The sequence below is a fragment of the Hipposideros armiger genome, unplaced genomic scaffold (assembly GCF_001890085.2).
Source record: "Hipposideros armiger isolate ML-2016 unplaced genomic scaffold, ASM189008v1 scaffold_30, whole genome shotgun sequence".
Classification (NCBI taxonomy): Eukaryota; Metazoa; Chordata; class Mammalia; order Chiroptera; family Hipposideridae; genus Hipposideros; species Hipposideros armiger.
Window position 1 is genome coordinate 3,160,537 of NW_017731380.1, and position 12,380 is coordinate 3,172,916.

Here is a 12,380-nt window from a genome sequence, read left to right on the forward strand (position 1 = left end):
GAATGTGCTGGGAACTGCCCATGATAGCTACCATTCATCACACAAAGCTACTTTATACATACCATGCTATTCTTCATTAAGACTCACAAAATTGCTTTAAGTTTATTTTTTTCCCCAGACATACAACAAGCAATTGGACAGATATCAAGGGGGAAAAAATTAAATAGCAAATTAAGTTAGCAAAGTCAGCTATGACAGGAGCTTTTATTTACACGTCTTGAGTTTCCAAAACAACATACATATGAAATTATCACCCTGAGTCACTTCATAAGTTATATAAATGCTCAATGATTATGTTGTACACCTGAAACTAATATAATATTGTGTGTCAACTGTAAATGAAAAATAAAAAAGTTTTTAAAAAGAAATTATTACCCTGAGGGTGTACTTAGATTTATGGGTATATTTCAAATTAGCATAAGCATTTATCAGAAGCAATATTCTGTTAAAACTTAAGAAATACAAGTAGAATTAATGCATATTCCTAAATTAATGTGCTTAGAAATAAATCTTTATGGAATAGTGTTTTACCATTACAATTCAGGTACCCTGTCACTCTGAATCAAATTCAACCACTAAGAATGTTTAACACCCAAGCCATTTTACCCAAGAGGTATGTGGCTTATAGTCTTAAAATATACTGAAAATGTATATCCATTTAACCAGGCCAACTATTCAAAATACCACCATGTTCCAGCCACAAGTGGGATAAATTAAACTTGCATCCCCTTGATATACTAATAGAATTAATTTCCAAACATATGCTAAGCCATTATTTCTTTATATTAAAAAAAGGTACTTATGATTTGCTAAATTAATGCCTCTTCCAAGTCAGAGGAGAGGGGGAAAAGCCTAGTCTAGGACCTTTTCTTGCCAAAAATATTTAACCTGAATAATCTAAACATGCCTTTAGAGCTAACGTCTAGTTTATAGGAAATACAGGAGACAAAGGGACAAGGTAAACAACATCATAAAGACACAAACTCAAAATATGGGACATCATATCAATTCTCTTCTAAAAGTCAAGAGGGTGGGGGGGCGGGTGTTGAGCTAGTCTTTTTCTACTTTTAGAAAGACTAAAGGAACAAAAACAATAACCCACAGTGCACTATGTGAAGCTTGATTGAATCCTTGTTCCAAAAAACAAAAATGGTGACAAAAGACATTTGGGGGCAACTATTAATCGATGATATTAAGAAATTACTGTTAATATTATTAAAAGTGATAATTAGTGATTTTTTTTCTTACGTCCTTAGTTAGAGATGCATACTTAAGTTTGTCAGGTGAAATTATATGATGGGATTTCCTTTAAACTATTTCAGCAAATTAAACAACCTTACATTGTTCTCAGGCCCAAAGATGTTTTCCAAAAACGTTTCTGCAGTTCAATGCATTTGGGAAATAATAAATACCCTGTTTCCCTTCAAAGAGATTCAGAATGAACATCAGAAATAATTATGCTCAAAAGTCCTGTAATTAAAAGCAAAATTACCTGTTTTACTTGGCTTAGCCCAGATTTTGCCACTTTTATTTGAACACAGAACTTTTCCTTCATGACATCTATTAATTTCCTGATAATCAGTTTGCCATGGAACCCATTTTTGGAATTATTGCTTTATCTTGATAAGTCACTCTGAGAGGTAAGGCTCTCTATGTCACATACATGCTTCAAGAACTCTGAATCATAAAAAATTCACAACTGTATCTATTTACAACTTAGGTGCCCCTCACTTTGTCTGTCTTTTGCATCTATAAATAAGTAGATGCTTACTCTATAAGTTAACATGTTTTAATTTGAAGTCAGGCTCTTACTATAATATGAAAATGCCACTGCAAAATTTCCTTCAAGTGCAGTTAAATTTTACTTATTCAGATCCACTTTCTTGGAAATCTACAATGGAATAGATTTCAAATTCATCCAAGTTGTCAAACCACACCTAGTTTCCACTTTCAAAACCTTGAGATTTTTCAAAGGCTTCCCCAAGCCCTCTCCAAAGACTCCGCAAAATAAGTTACTGACTTCATCGTAACAAAACACAAAACAAAAAGTTTTGAAATCAAAACTCTATGATAGTCTTTCAGGTGGTACTTAAGGGTTTCCAGTAATTTACCTCAAATTCTCCGTAGTTCCATCTTTATGTACCAGAAGTGTTTCCATTTTTATAAATGGGTCCTTCGGGTACTTGAAAAACTAGATCCCAAGACAGATTCACCTTATCACACATTCTACTTACTCCATGGCTAAAAGTTTTATAGCAAGCTTTCAACTAATATCCGGTTGGGTTTTTGGTTTCTTTTTTGTTGTTCTTGTTGTTGTTTGAAAAAAACTGCATCCTAGGCCATCTAAAAATCTCAACACTTTAAAACTTTGGAAATACTCTTAAAAGAAGACAAAAATGGCTAACAAAGAAACCTGAACTACAAGTCACTGCTACAAGGAAACAATCAAATTTGATGTCTCCCTTGCATCTGGGAGGCAATTTACATTCAAAACCCTTTCATATACATTCTGTCATTTGACCCTTAAAACCCTGGAGAGATGTCTGTTTTCCATCATGATAACATATATTTAACATGGCTCAACTTGAAAGCCGACAACTTGTCAACCCTCAATTATCTTTACCATGGAGAAAATATCAGCATAAATAATTTGATTCAGCTGAGCGATGTGGAGTGCAACAGGGATACTCCCTTCTCCCGACAGGGTGCTCAAGCCAGACCCCACCACAGGGGCCTATCTCCCAAGACTGTGCTTGGCGGTACTTGCAGACAGCTAACTGTCCAAGGGCATTTAGATCTTCACAGATCTCATTCTCCAGGCTTTTCCTGTCACTCCACAAGGACAGAAGACTCTCCTTTGAACACACTGCACCTGCCTAGGAATGTCCAGTAATGTTTTTGCACCATTATCCCAAGGAGCTTCCAATTTTCACCCATGTCAGTGTTCCCATGTGAAAAAAGGACAATGTGTAACTGTAGGCAACACATGTGAGGGCAGACCAAACAGCCTTGGAATAAACACCACCCAGGTTTGGATCCTGAATCCTCCTGTCTTGGCCATGTGTGCTCCTTGCCCTCCCATCCCTTATATGGACACGAAGCTCTCTACCTCCTAAGGCAGTCAAGGACTGGAGGTGAGAAACACACACACACACACACACACACACACACACACACACACACACACACACACACACACACACACACACACACACACAGAGTAACTGGCACAGAGTCATGTTTAACAGCTGTGGGTTCTCTGTCTGCCTCCCTTTCTCTCAGAAGGGCAAACAAGCAATTAAAACAAAAATGACCAAGACAAGACAGGACCCCTACCATCAAGAAGCCTACAACCCACAGGCAAAGCAAAGAGGTGAACAACTTAATAATAAAAGGCAAAAAGAGCAAAACATTATAATGAATGTACATTCAATGTGCTAGGGGGGTTAAGTATTAGGAACCATTTAAATGCAGAAGGGGGGAATCAGAAAAATGTTAATGAGAAAGCACTATTTATTTGAACTAGACTTTGAAGGACAATTAAAATTTCAGTGGTGGGGGAGGGGAGAACAGTCTCCTCAGAGGCAAAATTGACACACGGTATGTGACAGTTATAGAATGGGCAGGAGCTCAGTGGCATTTGCAGAGGCACAGAGAGAACAACTGGGTCTGGAAAAGAAAGTTACGGACCATATCATCAAGAGTCTTGAAAGCTATGACTAAAAGGGGGACAGCCACTGCTCTTATCTGTCCTTGCATCAGCTATGGTCTTTTCAGCTGCAAATAACAAAAACTAAGTGATTATAAATGACTTAAGCTGTGATCTCAAAACCGTTTTGCTCATGCAGCCCGAGCACTAAAAAATTAAACATGTACCCCCAATATGCTATAAGATGTATATAACTTACACATAATTAAAACACTAGAGTTATGAATTACACATCTATACTAATGAAGTGAGTACATTATAAAAGTTCATTGAAAACTTTTTAACGCACTTTATGGCCAAACAATTCCACTTCTGGGTATTTATCTGAAAAAATACAAAACACTAATTCAGAAAGATATATGCACCCCTTTGTTCCCTGAAACGCTATTGACAATAGCCATAATATAGAACCAACCCAAGTCTGCATCAACAGACAAATGGATAAAGAAGATGTGGTACGTTTATACAATGGAATATTACTCGGTCATAAAAAAAGAAATCTTACCATTTGCAACAATATAGATGGACCTAGAAAGTATTACAGCTAAATGAAGTAAGACAGAGAAAGGCAAATGCCATATAATCTCATTTATATGTGGAATCTAAAGAACAAAATAAATGAACAAAACAGAAACAGACTCAAAGATACAGAGAACTGATGGTTGCCAGATGAAAGGAGCGTTGAGGGGCTAGGTGAAAAAAGCAAAGAAGTACAAATTGTAGGTACAAAATAGTCATGGGGATGTAAAACCCAGCATAGAGAATATAGTCAATAATGTTATAATAACTACGTATAGTGCCAGGTGGGTACTAGACTTATTAGGGGGATCACTTCTTAAATTATATAAATTTATATAAATGGGGTTATACATATAAATATACATATAACTATATATACAAATAAAATAGGGTTAAATTATATAAATAGGGTTATACAAGTAACCCTAGGTATCTAACCACTATGCTGTACACCTGAAATTAATATAAAATAAAACTTAATATCAACTGTAATTAAAAAAATTTTTAATTGATTTAAAAAAGTTTAAAGGATGAGAATGATTCAGTGTGATTGTTTTAATTTATTAATACAAATCCATACACAATTTTTGTACCAACTTATTAATTTGATTTAAAATTCATTTCCTAATCTCCAAGTGAGACATTTTCTTGTTCCTATATACTTACATTATTTCATTACACTTTCTTTGCAAGAATCTGTTTAAGCCATGTGCTGCCGATTTTACGGACGTTGGTAATATAATCCATAAATCCATTTACATGGATAGAGTCCTCCAAAGGCAAGAATAAGAATGAGGGTACTATTGTCAATTCCACCAGGTTGTATAATGCCCACTCTTCCCTCGAGTGACCTCAAATTATCTAAGTGACAGGAGACTTTCATATATACCAACCAATGTCTGCCCATCTATTAAATACTAACAAAGCTTAGTTTTTGTCTAGATAAAGTTTTAATATTTTCTTCCTCTCGTATTGGATGATCTAGCACACTCCACTTTGGAGATCACTGTCTCAAGCAATAATAAAACTTTTTTTCTCACATGAGAAGTTCTGAGTCACAGTGGTTCTAGGGTTGGTTAATTCAGCAGCGAAAAAAGTCATTGTGGTCTTAGGCACCTTCCACATTTGTACTCTGTGAGCCTCAGACTGTCAACCTCTGTTCTATGTTGCTGACAACCTTAGGTTCCCAACACAGTGGGAACCAATAGTATCACATATCTAGTCAGTAACCAGTCACCAGAAACAGTAATGCCATTACTAAAGTTGAAGTGCTTTAATCAAGATTCACTCCCTGGGGCAGCGGACACACCCAACTTACTCTGAAGTACATGAGCAGTGGAAAACGAACTTCATGTTATCAAGTAAGGTGGTAAATTATTACAACAGTGACCCACTCAGTAAATCATGTAACCACCAGAGCATGAGTGAGCCTAGGCACAGGCAGAAGAACCATCTAGCTGAGCCCAGCTCCAGTTTCTGAATCCCAAGCAAATAAACAGTTGTTAGTTTAAGCCACATGAAGTAAAGGGGAGCAGGATGGGGAATGCCGTGGTATGGGCAACAAACCATCCCTGCCATAACACTCTATGTATGTAGAAAAATGGAGCAAGAAAACAGGACGCAGTTTCATTTCCACGGATGTTTTTTAAATTCAAATATCAGAGTCAGCAAGCACTCAGTAAATATTAATAATTGATGTTACTAATCCCAAGTAATTTAGAACAAAGCATGGCAGAAAGAGGCATGCATAATGGGTTACATGGGAATAATGATCACCTCCCGAGTTTTTTGCAGTAATTCAATACTCTGTTACACTAGTGCCTGTAAATGCAGCAATTCAAATCCCCACACAATGTGAAAACATCTACTACGCACAACACTATGGAGTGTACGACACAGAAACATTGAAAATGTCCATACCCTTTGGCATACTGGTATGTTGTTACCACCAGCAATACCACTTTGGAAAACATATCCTGCAATAGAAACATCCTGTATTTTGTTTACCCAGCTCCTTTAAAAAGCTCCTCTTCCATTAAAAAGAACCCCCCTCTTTGTGGGACGTCTTGTCTCCTCACAGTCACATCTTGTGGGTCTAACCAGGACTGCCAACCATAGTCCTCCTTTGGTTGGCATCAAGCCAATCGGGTTCTCTCCAGGGTCTTCCCAAATTGGAACTAAGAGCAAAGAGTCGGTTTCTTGATGATGTGAGGTTATGAAGCTACCAGCAGCCAGGTGCCTCTGTGTGCTGGGTGCTGTGCTGGGCCTGTGATTTAATGATGAGGAAATCACATCTGAGCCAAAGGGCTGTGAGAGCCTAAGAGATATTTCTCTCCGACACATTTAAATGTAAAAATGGACTGGCTAAATAAATTATGGTAATGTATGTAGCAGATTTACTAAACAGCAATTAGAATAGTGCCAAAGAAGAATGCACTGATAGGACAGGGAAAAAAGCACATTACGTAAGGATATACTGTACTCTAAACTGTGTAAATACATTATATGCACCCTTGTACATCGAATCTTTTTCATATTTCTTCAGAAGCACAGATAATATAGGACCCTGTTTTTGCATGACTACATATGCATGGAAAGGTCATAGCCCCACCCCACCCCAAGCCACTGTTCTCGATCCACAAGTAACCCTAGGTGTGCTGGGGTGGGGCAGGGAAGGTGGTGAGTCATCGTGGCTCTGGGCTCCATGGGTGAACATCCTGGGTTCACATCTATACACAACTGTGGCTGGAAGATTTTTACTAAACTTCCCCCATGGTAGTGGCAAATCTATGCTAAAATCCAGGGACGATGCCATCCCTCTGCAAGACTTTTCTTGTGCTTGATATTCTTGCCTATGGGCTTCTTCTTTCCACAATATTCTCCTTGATCACACATACCTGCAGGAGGCCCTAAAGAAAACATCTACCCTACAAGGGTAATCACCATCAGTGACACAGCCAGCCAAACCAGAACCCCTTTCACTCTCAAGATAATGTTCCCCATGGCCTTCTTTACCAAAAGTCCTCTTGTCATTCAAAATCCACTCTCCTGATAATAAAAAACCGGAAGTCATTCTTCAGCTCTGCTGCTCTTTTCTCTTTCTGGTACACTGATAACAAAGCGTCCTAACTTCATTAGCAAATACTGCTCCATGAATCTCTCTTTCCTCACACACAGAGGAAGGAATGGCAACCGTTACCATCAGTCAGTCGGTACTGATTGACACATCCTCTTCATGTGGTTGAGACACCAGTGCTTAATATTTTGAAAAGACATTCTTAGAAGTTTAAAAAGCTGAAAATGGATGGTCTGCTCAGACATAAAAGGGCCTACAGTTTGGCACATAATTTTATTTAGAACCTTTTAAAGAAAATCCATACCAGCTTCCATATGAGGGTCAAGTTGTAGTCAGTGCTCTTAAGTTGGCAAGCAGAACACAGGACAAACATTTAGCACCCTGCAAACATTTAGTGAAAATGGTTCACCTGCAACCTGCTACTTCTTTACCATTAAATCAATAGTACGACAAGGGAAGAATTTATTTAGCCCACCAAGTGTTGCAATATCGGGTTTATGCAGACATCAGTAAAAAGAGCCTAAGAAGAATGACACCAAAATAGAGACATTCATCCAGGCTTTGTAAATTAAGCCAAAAGATAACAAAATGAAAGGCAAATGATATGTATATTTCTTATTTTTAAAAAAGACGTACAAATTTGAGAAGTGATTTCCTTAAGAATGCTGTCTGGAGTGCTGGTCCAGATTATAAATCACACTTTACCCTGAAGCTGACGTAATAAAATAGAAGTTGAGAATAAACAAATGATTAGTTTGAGATATGTGTATTCCTGAACTCTCTTATGGGAGCAAGTTTTATTACCATTATTAGTGAACTGTGTTTAATCTGACATTAAAGCGTAGTTAACAACCCTGGGGTTCTAAAACCAGAATAACCCATAAATGAAGAACTGTAGGAAACCACAACATATTAACGTTAGTCTGTCAGGTTTTAGCCAATTCACAGGTGGACACCCTGAATAAAGAGAGGCACAGGGGAGGAATAGGGGCAAACAAAAGACCTAGGTTCAAGTTCAACTCCACCATTTATAGATGATATTGAGCAAATTGATCTAAATTGTCCCACTTCAGTCTACTTAACTGAGGGTTCAGGGATAAAATATGTAAGTGAAGCCCTTTACAAAGCCCAAAGTACTGTGCTAATATTAAAGCACTGAATCCAGGATGCCTGCATTTCTCAAACCCCTGGAGAGTCACAGAACTTTAGTTTTGAAAGGTAATTGCATTTTAGGGATGATAACAATGAGAAAACCAAGGTCCAGAAAGGCTTAAGAGCTCTGTACAGTCAACTGGTGGGGGGTGGGGAGGAGGCTTGGGCAGAGATTCTAGTTTTTCCACCAATGAAATATGTATTTAGACAGTTCAAAACAAAACTATCCTAGGGTTAAATCAAATCCCTCCCCAGGGTAGATAGCTAGCTACATAGATAGATGACAGATATACAAACAGACATGAACCCATACACGGTCCCAGTCTTATATTGGTTTGATACAATTTTGTGGATTTTATGATGGTGTGAAAGTGATACACATAATAAATTACATGAGCTATGCAGCAATTTATTATAAAATAGGCTTTTTGTTAGATGATTTTGCCCAACTGTAGGCTAATGTAAGTGTTCCTAGCATATTTAAGGTAGGCTAGGCTAAGCTATGATGTTCATGCTTGGTAGGTTAGGAGTATTACATGAATTTTTGACTTGTGATATTTTCAACTTATGTTGGGCTTATCGGGATGTAACCCCATCATTCAGTAGAGGCACATCTACATATCTGTATAAATCCTCTGCATTATTTTGCTTTTGGAAACTTTACTTCCGTAACTTAAAACTTAAACTAAACTTTTCAGCAGAAAGATAAAAATAAAGCCATTTCTGTAGCTATGAGACTCATAGCCTACTTTTAACCAAACCCAGACAAAACCTTCACAATTGGGTTAGAAATGTCTAATGGAAACATTGACATAACATTAACCTCCAGCTACGTGGGCAGGCATCATTATAATATGGATTATGTTCTACCAGCCCAGGGATACTGGTTTTAATGTTCGCCGGGAGATAAAGAATTAATCAGAAATTTAGAAGGGAATGTCGCCTTTTAAAAGGACACTTAATGGAGACAATTCCATTGACTTTAAAATTGTGCCCTCAATCACCCAGTGTCAAAAACCCACTATGGCACCAAAGAAATTGTGTGTGGTTAAAGAGACAAAATGTTCTTTTTTCTACCGGCTGTTATGGGAAGCAGAAAAGGGCTGACTATGAATCAGTTATGTTTTAGTTCCACCGTGGACACAAATTATGATAATTTGGACATTCTGGTGGTTAAACCAAGAAAGCAGGAAAACCATAGCTTCCAAGTCCCCGCAAAAGTTGTTTGTGGCAACCCAGCTGAAAGACAGGGCCATGAAAAGTGACTTTAAACTTAATTCTGGACTTTCCTGCCTCCACTAAAATCGATGACACTATTTCCCATCCCTTATTGTCAAATCACAACAGTCCGGAAGCCTGGACCCAGTTCACTTGGCAGGTAACAGGAGCAACCCTAGGAGGAAGTCCTGAAGGATGTTAGATACCGTATTTCCTTTTCTCCTGCATACTTTTCATCTTAATACCGCCAGGATATGTTTACCATGCATTCTGACTGACAATCACCAAGCATTCTGGCTGACACAAACTTTGCAAAAAATGGCATACTCTAGGGAAGGTCCCTTGTGAGATCCTTAAAGGAGCTTAGATGAGTAAAACATTCAGACTACTACTATAATGAGCATCTCTCAGTCCCTCATAAATGCTTTCATTCCCAGCAATCAAGAAGCAGCTGTTAAAACCCAGGCATGAAAATACCTCCAAGCTGGCCAGGGAGCCTTCGCAACTGCTTTCTTCTCCTTCCCCTCCCCCATTCCAGGAGTGCCAGCCTGGCAGGAATAAAGATGACCCAGGAAGGAAAAAAAGAGAGAGCAGCCGATCTGGTGAAGGCAGAGATGCAGGCTCCCTTAATTTCCACCACGGAGAAACACTAACTCTCTGTACCAACTAACCAGGTTTCTCTTTTCCTCTCCCATGCCCACCCCCTCCAAACACATTATTAACTTCTGCAGTCTGGCGGTCTGGTATTTCCAGAGTTAGCGACCTCAGCGGTCCTAAGCCCTTTCCTCAAAGATTTTGAACCAGGCACTGCCTTTCCGTGCCCGAGCTTGAGGCCCATCCCACGGGAAGATTCAGCTTCTCTGTCCCTTGTAACCCGCTCAGACCGCGCTGCAGCTCGGGTCAAGTTCAAGATGAAGGTGCCCTCCTAACCTCTCTGAGCCGACTCCAACAGGGTACAGCGCTACCGAGACGAGTCCCATCACTTCAGGAACGGGGATCTAGGGCTACCAAGAGTGGCCTGGAGGGAGTTGGGAGGGGAAGACTACAGTCTCTCAGCCCCGCGTCCTCCGACCCCCTGCCCACAGCGCCTTATTTCTACCTGGCCACCGCCGCATTTCCTCCCGGAGCCTTATACAATAAGTCAAGTAAGTTTTGAAAACGCCTGTCCAGAGACATTTCTGTCTGCAAACACAACGCACAATACCTAGGGCTTCCTTCCTAGCCAGCCTTCCGGAAAGCTGCCGCGCCAAAGCCGGGAGCCCCGCACACCCCCCAGCATTGTTCGCCTGCACCCCAAAGTCCTTCAGGAAGACGGTGCGCCCTGACATAAGTACTCACAAAGTGACCGCTCTCCACTCTCCAAATAACAGGGGGAATTCACAATCTTGATACAATTCTCGTCTTTCTCAGCTCCCCCTCAATATCTAATCCTACCTGCCCCCCCCCCAAGAAACATGGATATGCTAATCGCAGTGTTCTTGGAAGCGCAGCAATCGACTTTCAGCCCAGACTGGGGCATTACGACATCACCCTCCTCTGGCTTAAGTTCACCCGGCAACTTCGCGACCCGCGCTCCCTTACACTCCAGGGTCACCCTGGACCCCGCGGTGCCGGGCGCGCCTCTCCCCCGCCTCCCCGCCCCAGGTACCAGGCGCAGCCCAGGCCCTTGCCAAGCCCGAGGGCTACAGAGGAGGCGAGAAAAGGGGCGAGGAGGCCGGGTGGGAGACGGGGGGGTGCGCGCCCCGGGTGCCCTCGAATCCCAGCTCCTCTGGGGGCCGGTTCGGTACAGCTAGGAGGAGATGGCGAAGGGAAAGCGCAGACTCTCCAGAGCCGCCAGGACCAAGGCCCGGGGTGCCCAACATGTCTGTGCCTATCCCCGGAAAGCTCCCGGGTGTGCTCAGCGGGGGGTGGGGGAGGCTCCAGAAACTTTCCCACATGCCTTTCCACTCTCCCCATCACCCTCTTCTCTTCCCCGGGACCCTCTCCACCCCTCTGCTCCGCTGCAGCTGGCTGTACCCCGGGCGCACGGAGGCCCGCTGCGGCGCCAGGGCGGCGGGAGTTACCTGCTGGGAAAGTTTCCAGCTCCTCGGCGCGATTCCCCACCCCCAGGGCTGGGCCTCCGGGCGCAGCCAGCTCGGCGCTCTGCCGCTGCCTCTCCTCCAGCTTCCGAGGCGGCCGCTGCTCCTGCAGCTGCCACAGCTAAGGCTGCGATCCCGCCCGTCCCCCCGCCTCGCACGGCCCACACCGGGGCCTCATTGGCAGCCCGAATCCCCGCCCTTGCGCGTGTTCCCGAAGGCACCTTCCTCTCGCGCGCCCGCCCGCCCGGGCCTCGCCTCCTGCGCCCCTCCCCGCCCCGGGCCGCGGCGGCTCCGAGACCGGCTGGAGCGCGGCGCTCGAACTTTCCGCGGGGTGCAGGCGCGGCGCCTCCCTGCTCTGCCTTTCCCGGCCAGGTCCCCAGCTTCCCCCAAGGGGGCTAGTCCCTCGAGGCTGAGTTTGGGCCACTCCCGGACTGGATCAAGATGGGTGATAGTCTTTTTTTCAATCTCTTTAAAATCAGTGAAGTGACCCGACCTCCCCTGCTTGCTGCTTTTTAAAAACAACCGAAGAGGACATATGGGAGCAATTAACCAAGCTGAAGTTTTGGTGGATTCTTTAGGGTGACTTGTGTGTCTGTCTTGAATTTTCTCTGCCTTACTTGACTACACA

At 42.0% G+C, this 12,380-nt stretch overlaps 1 protein-coding gene across 1 annotated transcript in view; it reads right to left on the reverse strand.

The window, feature by feature from the left end:
- TANC1 (tetratricopeptide repeat, ankyrin repeat and coiled-coil containing 1) overlaps positions 1-11,883 on the reverse strand; it is a 236,068-nt gene extending 224,185 nt beyond the window's left edge. The window contains exon 1 of the mRNA XM_019636822.1: positions 11,738-11,883. The gene's annotated coding sequence lies outside the window, so the exon portion shown is untranslated. The remainder of the gene's footprint in view (positions 1-11,737) is intronic.
- Positions 11,884-12,380: the final 497 nt, after the last annotated feature.